This window comes from Spinacia oleracea, chromosome 6, assembly GCF_020520425.1.
Source record: "Spinacia oleracea cultivar Varoflay chromosome 6, BTI_SOV_V1, whole genome shotgun sequence".
NCBI classification, from domain to species: Eukaryota; Viridiplantae; Streptophyta; class Magnoliopsida; order Caryophyllales; family Amaranthaceae; genus Spinacia; species Spinacia oleracea.
Window position 1 is genome coordinate 6,841,883 of NC_079492.1, and position 11,464 is coordinate 6,853,346.

The window sequence follows — 11,464 nt, forward strand, 5'->3', positions numbered from 1 at the left end:
TTCTTATTTAAACATAATTAACTATACGTTAAAATATATAAATAATGTTTCTAAATTTACGGGGGATTACATTTAGGTCGACCAATTAATTGAAAAACTTTCCGAATTGGTTAATTTTAATTCGTTAATTAACAAAAACGCCCAAAAACACATATTTCGAGGCCTGTTTTTGCAATTCCATTCTCATGAGTTGATCTTAGAAAATCGTTTTCAATCGGATTAGGGTCAGAAAAGTCGAAATTATGAAACTTTTTGAATTCAGAACTTATTACACGATTCATCCAATAATCCATAATAATTCGAAAAATTCAATAAAAATCCAAAAAATTCGACAACAGCAAAAACAATAAATCATGCTAAAAAATGCTTTGAATACATAAGGCTCATGATACCACTCTAGGGGAATACAATTAAACATACATAACATGTGCGGAACATCCCCAAAGCCAGGAAACATGTATAAAGCACAAATGTAATCCCCCGTAAATTTATAAATTTTATTAATATATTTTAACGTATATTATTTATATTTAAATAGAATTTATGAATTTTAGTAATAAATATATAATTAACGTATATTTATTTTATTTTAAGTACGTTCTAAATATTTAACGATTTTTGAAAATTATTATATTTATATATTTAATGTATATTTAAATATATTCTAAATATTTTAACGATTTGTGCAATCAAGAATAATTTTAGAATTTTAAGTTGAAAAGAATTTGAATTACGAAAATCGATTGAATTTAGAAAACAATCCTATTCGGTTTGACTCAAACACTAAAACTCAAATCCTAATTCTAGGCCCAATTGGGTAAAGCCCAAATCAATAAACCCAAAATAATCCTCCTCCTTCCTCTTTTCTTTTTCACGTGAAACCAAGAAACCTTCCTTCTTGCTTTAGCCTTCACGTGAAAACACAAATCAAAATCTTGCAACCTCCTTACTCTCAGCCGCCAATCAACCACCGCTGGACCACCGTCGTCCCTTGGCGCCGTCCTCCTCTGCCGGTAATCTCCTTCTCCTTCTCTCACTCGTTTTTCCTTTCATTCTTCTCCTCACCTTGCTCAGTTTTGCTCTCCTTAATTCCTTGCTTGCCTATTTTTCTCGACAGCCACCACCCATCGCCGCCACCACCTGGTCGCTGCGGGTGTGCCCCTTTGTCGTGCCACCTTGCTGCACCGCACGCCAGCCATAGCCGCGCCTTTCCAGCCAGCTTCCTCTTCTCTTTTCTTGCTTCTCCTTTGCGTGGTACCACCGCGACGTCGCACCACCACTGTCGCCGCACCACCAGACGCCGACCGTCCCACTGCCGCGCCCCCTGCTGCCGGCCATCACTCTCTTCCTCACTTTTTGGTTATTTCTTTAACCCTAAAACTATTTAATTTTTTAATTTTGTTTTAGTAATTTAATTAATGTTTTCATGCTTTAAATTTATAGTTTTAATTATCTAAATATAGAAATCATATTTCATATTTTGCATAATGAATTATTTAATTTTCAGATTTATTAATTTTGTTAAATAAGGGTTTTAAATTATAAAGCTTGAATTTTTAAGGTTTTATTAGTTAGAAAATCATAGTATGATGTTTGAGAATTATTAAATTTATTGTTTTTATGATTTCAAACATGTTAATATGTTTTGGAGTAGTTTGAAATTAGTTATATTGCTGGAAATTTAAAGTATGATGCTTTGAAAAGTTTTCAACGAATCTCAATAATTAATATAACAATTATGATGCTAGGAAATCAAATATTCAAGTTTCGATATTGGGAAATGTTATAATTATGTTTAGGAAGGGTTTGAAGCTCCCTAATGTTGCTGAAAATTCAATATGAATTGATATGAGTCTATATTGGTTGTTGTTAGGTGGAGAATTCTCTTTAGGCGACTTTTAAAAGTGTTAAAGTGACGTATCAGTTTGTTTACACAAGGTACGTACATACCTGTGTGCTTGGAATGTGTGCCAATTGTTGAAACCATGTTGAATTGTTGATAAACTTGGTTATGTTAATGTTGTTGATGAACTTAGTCAGGTTGAAATTGCATGTTTGATACTGTTGGATGAACATATTAAACCTTTATTGCATTTTGAGGATTATAACATGTTAGTATGGAAGATTGATGCAAACATGTTTGATTGGGAACACTAGAGTATTTAGTATACAATTCAGATCAGTTAATTGTTGTTCCCTTTTTAGCTTTTCACTACTTTATGAGGGCGGAGGACCTCATTTAGTAAGTTGAAACCTTATACCCATATTCAGGGGTTGATCAGTATTAAAGAAAAGATTGGAGTTAATTGGAATGAGTCTTGTTTGATGCCTTTGTGATCACTTACTTAATTCCAGGATAAAACCAGTTGTAAATAAATGTGAGTTGTATGCCTTATGTGATTGTTGAGTCATAACTGGGTGTCAATTTGTAAATCATGTAAAGTGAAACTGAGTAGCAATAGCTTTAGACTGTGCACGTCTAAAGTGACGGACAAACAGGAGTTGGGGTTCATGGTGGTAGCCCATGGCCTTTCATTCGGACCGGATTGATCACCGCGTCCTATTTTCAGTCAAACGTTCCTCGATATCGCAGGTCACTGAGGTTACGGAGTCGCGCCCGTACCTCGTCTAGCTAGAAAACTCGGTCCATTGCCTATTTCAATTAAAATAATATTATTGTTATAAAAGTCTAGTCCAGTCTAGCCTAGTCTAGTCAAGTATGGCCTTCAGATTATCATGATTTGTCTGCCCTTATTTATGTTCATTAGTGTCATGTTAGGATTGATCGTTTAATAGTATCATGTTAGGATTATTATTGATTTAGTATGTAGTACTCAGCTTTGCTGATTACGTGCTTTTGCTTGTGCATGTTGATCATGGCTATGCCTTATTGATCCTGTGATGACCCAATCTTTGGTGAGCAGTCTCTAAGGATCAATAAGCATTGTCCATCTGCAGGTTTGAAGATGTTGCATCATTGGGATCGGGAATAGAGAGCTTGTATTTAGTTTTGATTTGCTAAGTTAACTTGGGTTTGTTAATTGGGACTTTAAACTTGTCGTACTATTTATATTTCCTTATTTTCGTTGGTTGATTTTTGGGGACTAAATCTGTAATCGATTATTTATAAACCTAAAGTTAGTTTTATGTTTTCCGCTGCAAAATTCTGAATAAGCCGTTACGTTTTCACACGGGCGATAATGCCTTGATAATTCTCTACGTTTTATATTAAAAGATTATTTTAGAAAAGAGAGAATTGTCGGGGTGTTACAAAGTGGTATCAGAGCTTATGGTTTTACTTTAATAAATTTTTTAGGCGCCTAACTATCTAGTTATTTAAAATAAATTTCTTAAAAATCGAGATTCTACGTATTATAGACTTATAGTGTTCAAAAATTGGTACTTTTTTTTGGGGGGCCGATTTCCTTTTATCTTGTTTGAAAGTATATAATATTTCTTATTTAAGTTCGAAATCAAATTATTTATTCAAATTAAAGTGACTTTCGAAATTTTTATTCTTTTCTTATTATTTATTATTCAAAAATGAGTACAATTTTTTTAAAAAAAGTTCAAAACTTTTTTTTTTAAAAGTTGTTTCAAGAGTTAGAATTCGTTATTTAGGAAATATAAATCTTTTTCGAATTAATAATTTTATTTTCGAATTTATTCGCTACGCATTTCCTTAATTTATTTTACTTTATTTATTTTATATTTTATTTATGTTATTATTCTATGTTATAATTTTATTATAACTTCGTTCTTTTATTTCGTTATATAAATGATTCTAATGCTTTAGTTTATGAGAGATGGGTAGTATAAAAAGGGCATATAAGATAGAATTATATGTGCATTAGTAGCTAGTCAATGATAAGAAATTGATTGTTATGTATGTGCATGTGCTAATTGTTTAAGTGTTACATTTACATGTGCATAAAGAATTGTTTGATTCCACCAAACTTATTGATTATTGAACCTTGTTTATGTTTTGGCTGGAAAATCGTTAGTGAGACTTTGAATTGTTTATTCCAGGAATAAAATGTTTCTTTCCAAGTATACTAGCATAGGATCCTTCGAGAAACTTGATATAGAAACCCCTGATATTTACGTGAAGAAAATTGTGTTTGGATGTGAATATTATGCTAAAGTTCAAGGGCAACCTATCTTAATGAGAAAGGATATCATAGCAGCCACAATCATTAATTGCTTACCTAACAAATTTCCATACCTAGAACTCAAGGAAAAGTTTAAAGACATGCATTCTGATAATGGGACTCCAAACTTGACTAAGTATGGAACTTGGGATGGTAGATGGAAATATGATTCAGAAATTCTGACCACCATTATTGAAGCGGCAGAAAGTGGGTTTAGAGACGGTAAAATCGTAGGGAGTCATGTTGGGGATTCAGTTACAGAAGAACCTATGGGAATTAGTGTAAATAATGACCTAGAGGAAAATGATGTAGCTGTGGAGAATGAGAATGTAGGTGTTGAGGCAGAGTATCCTAACCCAGCGGCTCATGAGCCAACCATTGAGATCTCTAGTGATTCGGATGCAGAGCTCGAAAGTGAACAGGAGATGGCAAGTGAGCCTAATCAAGATGAAGACATGGGTGAAGATGCAAACCCTGAGGAAGACCCCGATGAAGACCCTGAAGAAGAGTTCGATAATCTTGAGATCTAAATTTCACTTCGCAAGTTTCAGGAGCAATGGATAGGCAAGAGGCCACAAATATTTTGAAGTCATAAATAGTTAATTTAACTCTTTTATGTTTTAGAGAATAAGTAGCGAAGCTACAATAGTTTAAAGTTAAAGTTTATTGAAGTTTGAAATGTTCTTTATTATTTTGAAGGATGTAATAAATATTTATGGAGTTAGCAATAAAAGTTAAAGTTTTCAAGGAATTGTTCTTTATTCTATTTTGAGGATTCCATAATACCCCAACCTTTAGGTAACACGTCATGGATTAATTTTCCATTGGTTGCATACTCAGTGTGAATTGTGGATCAATTTAATTGCCACAATAATATTAAATGATTTGAGTACATAAAGAAAGTGAGGGCCAATCTAGACCCTCATGACCAATATGATTCAAAAGGTTATGCCCTATGTGCAGTGTGTGAATGTCTTTCGTGAATTATCGAGGATGATTATTTTTCAATGATTATTGCATCTTGTAGACGATCGTTGCACCTTCATAAACGATTGTCGTGCCTTCATAAATGATGTGTATTAATGTGAACATTGTTGGTTGAGGCGAACTTTATGGTCAATTCAAGTATTAAATTGTATGGGATAACGTATAGGTGATGTTTCAAACCTAAAGTAGAGTATACTAATTGCAGGCCGCGTTCTAGAATGGCCAACAATAATGACTTAGTTGTTGCTATTCGCCTCTTGGCGGAAAAGATGACCCCACCTTTTTAGAAAACCAGATTGGAGAGTTTGAGAAATTGTTTGGGGATTTGAATTGTCTTGAGAATATGAGAGTGGGTCAAGTTGTCATGTATTTGAAAGATGAAGCCGATTTACAGTGGAGAGAAATAGAGTTAGGCTTAGCGCTGCTGAAAGATTCAATTAGGATTCAATTGTTACTGCCTTAAGGGAAAGGTTTACCCTACCTTTTATGAGAAAGCAGAAAGTTTAGGAATTCATAAACATTAGTATGGGGAGCATGACCATCGATGAATACTATTGCAGATTTATAGCATGACCACCTTAGGATTAGGTGGGGAAACCTCTACATCTTTGGATTTTGTGTATGGGGGAGATGCTCATATTTATGGGTTGCAGTCTAGAATGGACAAGAAAAATATTGTCGTTGGGGAGAAAAGAAAAGAGTTTAATGCTGGGGAAAACCAAGGAAATTTCAAGAGAAATATGAATGAAAATGGTAATGGGAGTGGTAACCAGGTAAAGTAGGGATTTAACCAGTCAGGAAATTAGGGTCGAAGCCTTTAGGGGCGTAGAACAACTAAGAGAACTTCCATAAGTCTGCTAATGAGAATAACAACCAGGATAAGGCTCCGGATAAACTATTCGTTATGAGTAGAAGTGAAGCTGAACGTTTTGCAGATGTAGTTTATGGTACTTTTCTATTAACTCCGTGCCAGTTAAAACATTGTTTGATTCAGGGGCAACTTGCTCTTTTATTTCGTGCTCTATTGTTAAAAGTTGAAGTTAGTAGATTTTGAGGCGATTGATTTACCTGTTAGTCTACCTACTGGTGTAACCATAAAGTGTACCAAGTTGTTTAAGAACTTGCCTTTGAAGACAAAAGATTGTGTTTTTCCTTCTGATTTGATAAAGTTTAGTCTGAGGGACCTAGATGTAATTTCGGGGATGGACTAGCTAAGTGTGTACAAGGCTAAGGTAGATTGTGAAGTTCAGAAAGTAAGTTTAAGGAACCTTATTGGAAAATTGACCTCATATAGATGTTTTGAAAAGTCCAAGAACCTTTACTTATTTCCGTAATGCAAGTGAGGAAATTGATGAATAGGGAGTACGAACTATTTTCTGTAGTGTGTCAGAGGTGATTAAAGAAGTTAGTGACAATCGAGGATGTTGCCATTGTGAGTGGATTCATTGATGTGTTTCCGAGTGAAATTACAAGTATGTTACCTGTTAGAGCTTTTGAGTTCACTATAGACTTAGATCCTGAAACGACACCTATATCCAAAGCACCTTATAGCATGACACCTCCTGAAATGAGCGAATTAAGACACAATTGCAAGAGTTGTTTGTTAAGGAGAAAGATAAGAGTATGGAACCATGCATCGATTTTAGGGAGCTAAACACCATCAAGAACGAGTATCCTTTGCCTAGGATAGATGACATATTTGATCAATTGAATTGGGCGAGTGTGTTCTCAAAGTCTGATTTGTGTTGAAGTACCACCAATTGAGGATAGATGATAAGGGCCTAGACCTCATTAGGACTCGTTATTGTCATTATGGGTTTAGAGTAATGTCTTTTGGGTTAACCAATGCACCTTCATTAATTATGGATTTGATGAATGAGATTTTCTACGAATTCCGAATTAAGTTCGTTATTGTGTTATTGATGATATCCTGATTTATTCAAGGAATGAGAAAGAGCATGACAAACACTTGAGGATTATTTGGAGACGCTTAGAAAGAATCTAGTTTTTTTTTCTTAAATGAAGTATACAAATCTTGAAGTCATGTGTGTATAAGTGACACCAGTGGAAAAGTGAAGGACTAACTTGATTGAGAACTATGTTACGTAAGGGAATAAATCTAAGAGACGATTTGAGTGGTCCAGGATCGTTAGAAATCATTGTTGTCTGGAAAAGATGTAAAGAAATACATGAATTGGCGCAAGAGCTAAGAGAAAAGCCCAAAAGTTATACACCCATGAAAAGCGTAATGAGGTTCGGTAACAAGGAAAAGTTGAACAGAAGGAATTTCTGTAGATCCTGCTAAGATTCAAGCTGTGAGTGAGCGACCTACTCCAAAGAACGTGTCCGATACTTGAAGTTTTCTAAGCCTAGATGACCATTATAGGAGTTGTGAAACACTTTCCGAAGAGAGCAAAACCATTGACCAACTTGTTGAAAGAGGAATCAAAATTCGAGTGGAGTGAGAAATGGGAGAAAGCTTTCTAAATTTTGAAAGAGCGTTTGACTTCCGCACCTGTTGTCGCGTCAATTGAAACTTTATGAAGCCAATTACCCAACCCATGACCTAAAGCTAGCTGCTAGTGCGTTGCTTTGAATGATTTGGAGACATTATCTTTATGGGACAACATTTGAGATCCTTACCGACTATAAAGTCTGAAATTTTGGCAAAAAGGCCTAGTGAATCTTGTGAACAACATTGAAATGAGTATTTCTTTCCACCCTGCAACCGATAGACAGACTGAGATTACTATGAAATATATGTTGAGATTCTGTGTTAATTGACTTTAAGGGTAATTGGGAAGACCAACTAGAGTGATTGAATTTCTTGCACCAATAGTTACCATGCGAGCATTACGATGTCACATGTTGAGGCATTGTGAGGGAAAAGTGTAGAAGTCCATTGCTAGAATGATTTGAGTGAAAATATTGTATTGAGGACATAATTCGTTGAGGAAGAAATACCCAAAGTTATTCCGTGAGATGAGTTACGAGGGCGTAACTCGTTTTCTTTAAGAGGGGTAGAATGCGATATAAATTCGCGCTTTTTACCTAATTTTATGGTGTTTTCATGCATTTCTATGCTTATTTTAGCAAATTATACAAGTTGATGCAAAGCAAATAGATTCTCCGCATAAGAAAAGGTGTTCATGAGTAACACAAACAGCTTTGAGTTGGCAAAAGAGTGCATATAGGTGGCATAAGTACTTCTCTAGTAAGAATAAGTCAAAAGCTTTTAGGGAAAATGTGGGAAATTTCGTGTCAAGTTTCGGGACGAAACTTCTTTTAAGAGGGGTAGATTGTAATCCCCCGTAAATTTATAAATTTTATTAATATATTTTAACGTATATTATTTATATTTAAATAGAATTTATGAATTTTAGTAATAAATATATAATTAACGTATATTTATTTTATTTTAAGTACGTTCTAAATATTTAACGATTTTTGAAACTTATTATATTTATATATTTAATGTATATTTAAATATATTCTAAATATTTTAACGATTTGTGCAATCAAGAATAATTTTAGAATTTTAAGTTGAAAAGAATTTGAATTACGAAAATCGATTGAATTTAGAAAACAATCCTATTCGGTTTGACTCAAACACTAAAACTCAAATCCTAATTCTAGGCCCAATTGGGTAAAGCCCAAATCAATAAACCCAAAATAATCCTCCTCCTTCCTCTTTTCTTTTTCACGTGAAACCAAGAAACCTTCCTTCTTGCTTTAGCCTTCACGTGAAAACACAAATCAAAATCTTGCAACCTCCTTACTCTCAGCCGCCAATCAACCACCGCTGGACCACCGTCGTCCCTTGGCGCCGTCCTCCTCTGCCGGTAATCTCCTTCTCCTTCTCTCACTCGTTTTTCCTTTCATTCTTCTCCTCACCTTGCTCAGTTTTGCTCTCCTTAATTCCTTGCTTGCCTATTTTTCTCGACAGCCACCACCCATCGCCGCCACCACCTGGTCGCTGCGGGTGTGCCCCTTTGTCGTGCCACCTTGCTGCACCGCACGCCAGCCATAGCCGCGCCTTTCCAGCCAGCTTCCTCTTCTCTTTTCTTGCTTCTCCTTTGCGTGGTACCACCGCGACGTCGCACCACCACTGTCGCCGCACCACCAGACGCCGACCGTCCCACTGCCGCGCCCCCTGCTGCCGGCCATCACTCTCTTCCTCACTTTTTGGTTATTTCTTTAACCCTAAAACTATTTAATTTTTTAATTTTGTTTTAGTAATTTAATTAATGTTTTCATGCTTTAAATTTATAGTTTTAATTATCTAAATATAGAAATCATATTTCATATTTTGCATAATGAATTATTTAATTTTCAGATTTATTAATTTTGTTAAATAAGGGTTTTAAATTATAAAGCTTGAATTTTTAAGGTTTTATTAGTTAGAAAATCATAGTATGATGTTTGAGAATTATTAAATTTATTGTTTTTATGATTTCAAACATGTTAATATGTTTTGGAGTAGTTTGAAATTAGTTATATTGCTGGAAATTTAAAGTATGATGCTTTGAAAAGTTTTCAACGAATCTCAATAATTAATATAACAATTATGATGCTAGGAAATCAAATATTTAAGTTTCGATATTGGGAAATGTTATAATTATGTTTAGGAAGGGTTTGAAGCTCCCTAATGTTGCTGAAAATTCAATATGAATTGATATGAGTCTATATTGGTTGTTGTTAGGTGGAGAATTCTCTTTAGGCGACTTTTAAAAGTGTTAAAGTGACGTATCAGTTTGTTTACACAAGGTACGTACATACCTGTGTGCTTGGAATGTGTGCCAATTGTTGAAACCATGTTGAATTGTTGATAAACTTGGTTATGTTAATGTTGTTGATGAACTTAGTCAGGTTGAAATTGCATGTTTGATACTGTTGGATGAACATATTAAACCTTTATTGCATTTTGAGGATTATAACATGTTAGTATGGAAGATTGATGCAAACATGTTTGATTGGGAACACTAGAGTATTTAGTATACAATTCAGATCAGTTAATTGTTGTTCCCTTTTTAGCTTTTCACTACTTTATGAGGGCGGAGGACCTCATTTAGTAAGTTGAAACCTTATACCCATATTCAGGGGTTGATCAGTATTAAAGAAAAGATTGGAGTTAATTGGAATGAGTCTTGTTTGATGCCTTTGTGATCACTTACTTAATTCCAGGATAAAAGCAGTTGTAAATAAATGTGAGTTGTATGCCTTATGTGATTGTTGAGTCATAACTGGGTGTCAATTTGTAAATCATGTAAAGTGAAACTGAGTAGCAATAGCTTTAGACTGTGCACGTCTAAAGTGACGGACAAACAGGAGTTGGGGTTCATGGTGGTAGCCCATGGCCTTTCATTCGGACCGGATTGATCACCGCGTCCTATTTTCAGTCAAACGTTCCTCGATATCGCAGGTCACTGAGGTTACGGAGTCGCGCCCGTACCTCGTCTAGCTAGAAAACTCGGTCCATTGCCTATTTCAATTAAAATAATATTATTGTTATAAAAGTCTAGTCCAGTCTAGCCTAGTCTAGTCAAGTATGGCCTTCAGATTATCATGATTTGTCTGCCCTTATTTATGTTCATTAGTGTCATGTTAGGATTGATCGTTTAATAGTATCATGTTAGGATTATTATTGATTTAGTATGTAGTACTCAGCTTTGCTGATTACGTGCTTTTGCTTGTGCATGTTGATCATGGCTATGCCTTATTGATCCTGTGATGACCCAATCTTTGGTGAGCAGTCTCTAAGGATCAATAAGCATTGTCCATCTGCAGGTTTGAAGATGTTGCATCATTGGGATCGGGAATAGAGAGCTTGTATTTAGTTTTGATTTGCTAAGTTAACTTGGGTTTGTTAATTGGGACTTTAAACTTGTCGTACTATTTATATTTCCTTATTTTCGTTGGTTGATTTTTGGGGACTAAATCTGTAATCGATTATTTATAAACCTAAAGTTAGTTTTATGTTTTCCGCTGCAAAATTCTGAATAAGCCGTTACGTTTTCACACGGGCGATAATGCCTTGATAATTCTCTACGTTTTATATTAAAAGATTATTTTAGAAAAGAGAGAATTGTCGGGGTGTTACAACAAATTAAGCATACTTACATTTGAAGCGTGTTTTCCCGAGTATAGTATCAATGAACACGAAAAAGAACTCCAATTGTCGTTCCTCTATTTGGTTCACCGACACGTTCAGATCCGTCTTGATAATTGTAGCTTAGACAACGTTCAAGAGTGTTTGCTTTTTTGGGAAGAATAGTTTTGAGTAGAGAGCAAAACTGAACGTACGTAATTTTCAGAATTAGGTTTAG

At 34.8% G+C, this 11,464-nt stretch overlaps 2 long non-coding RNA genes across 2 annotated transcripts; both read left to right on the forward strand.

Annotated features, from left to right (window-relative positions):
* Positions 1–734: 734 nt before the first annotated feature.
* LOC130464101 (uncharacterized) lies at positions 735–3,191 on the forward strand. The gene is made up of 4 exons (XR_008924403.1): positions 735–1,013; positions 1,118–1,359; positions 1,874–1,938; positions 2,925–3,191. It is a non-coding gene; the product is annotated as an uncharacterized lncRNA (long non-coding RNA).
* A 5,358-nt stretch (positions 3,192–8,549) lies between these two features.
* Positions 8,550–11,158, forward strand: LOC130464102 (uncharacterized). The gene is made up of 4 exons (XR_008924404.1): positions 8,550–8,980; positions 9,085–9,326; positions 9,841–9,905; positions 10,892–11,158. It is a non-coding gene; the product is annotated as an uncharacterized lncRNA (long non-coding RNA).
* The last annotated feature ends 306 nt before the right edge of the window (positions 11,159–11,464 follow it).